The sequence below is a fragment of the Apium graveolens genome, chromosome 1 (assembly GCF_009905375.1).
Source record: "Apium graveolens cultivar Ventura chromosome 1, ASM990537v1, whole genome shotgun sequence".
In the NCBI taxonomy this organism is placed as follows: Eukaryota; Viridiplantae; Streptophyta; class Magnoliopsida; order Apiales; family Apiaceae; genus Apium; species Apium graveolens.
Genome location: NC_133647.1, coordinates 109,412,359 through 109,413,735, shown reverse-complemented (window position 1 = coordinate 109,413,735; position 1,377 = coordinate 109,412,359). Strand labels below are relative to the sequence as shown.

At 41.3% G+C, this 1,377-nt stretch overlaps 1 non-coding gene across 1 annotated transcript; it reads right to left on the bottom strand.

The window, feature by feature from the left end:
* Positions 1-1,014: 1,014 nt before the first annotated feature.
* Positions 1,015-1,121, bottom strand: LOC141679858 (small nucleolar RNA R71). Its single transcript, XR_012558197.1, has one exon. It is a non-coding gene; the product is annotated as a small nucleolar RNA R71 (small nucleolar RNA).
* Positions 1,122-1,377: the final 256 nt, after the last annotated feature.

Genomic DNA, 1,377 nt, shown 5'->3' with positions numbered 1-1,377 from the left:
TTATCAGTTTCGTGTTATTCGATTAATATCATCACTGTCACATGCTAAAGGTAATAACAATGGCTATTGAAGGAAGTAATAATGAAGTTGTGATCTCATGAGTGTTTTATTATTGATAATTTGAAGTTTTAAGTAAGTGATTAATTAAGTAGTTAATTGTAGTTAATATTTAATCAACAATCTTAAGTGTTAGTGTCTTAACATTGAGAAGTAATCATACGTTGGTGAGTGAGTTTAATTAGACAATAATTTAGTCTGAGTGTCTGTGGGAACGAACTAGAAAATATTCTATATTACTTGCGAACGCGTATACTTGCGTGAATATTAGTGCGTGATTTCGCCCTAACAAGTTTTTGGCGCCGCTGCCGGGGACTCGGCATATTTGTTTAGTTTATGTACTTACCATCATTGGTCATTAGGACTCAGTGATTAGGACGTAGTAGTTAATTATTGTTTCCGGTTGTGTTTCAGGTACTTTAGCAAGCGTTTATGCAAACTCGTTCTCGTGCTCGCAAGAGGACTTTAGATACAGCTGAGGAGACAAACGAAGTTCTTGATATTCCGGAGAAGTTAGATTTTGAGGATTCGGATTCAGGAACTGAGCAGAAAGAACCAGTAAACATGGGAGATCGTATTGTTCAAGCTGATCCAGCTCTTATGGATTTTTCTTGGCCTAAAATTGATGACATTCAGTCAAGCATCCTTCATCCGACTATTCAAGCTAACACCTTTGAAATCAAGCCGGACACTATTCAGATGGTGCAGAATTCTGTTTCTTTTAGAGGAGCGGCAACTGAAGACCCCAACATGCACATAAGGAATTTTGTCGAGATCTGCAGCACTTTTAAGTATAATGGCGTGACTGATGAGGCTATCAAGTTGAGGCTTTTCCCATTCTCACTGAGGGACAAGGCTAAAGACTGGTTACATTCTGAACCAGCTGGGTCCATCACTACGTGGCAAGATCTTGCGCAAAAGTTTCTTGTGAAGTTTTATCCGATGGCAAAGACTGCTGCTATGAGGAGTGCTCTTACTCAGTTTGCGCAACAACCTACTGAATCTATGTGCGAGGCTTGGGAACGCTACAAGGAAATGTTGAGAAAATGACCACATCATGGAATGCCGGATTGAATGGTGATCACTGGTTTCTATAATGGTTTGGGGGCCCAATCTCGGCCCATGCTCGATGCAGCAGCTGGAGGCGCCTTATGGGCTAAAAGCTATACTGAGGCGTATAATCTTATAGAGACGATGGCTGCAAATGAGCATCAAAACCCAACTCAGAGGATGACGTCAGGCAAGGTAGCAGGTATTCTGGAAGTTGATGCAGCCACCGCTATTGCAGCCCAGCTCCAAGCGCTATCAATGAAGGTTGAT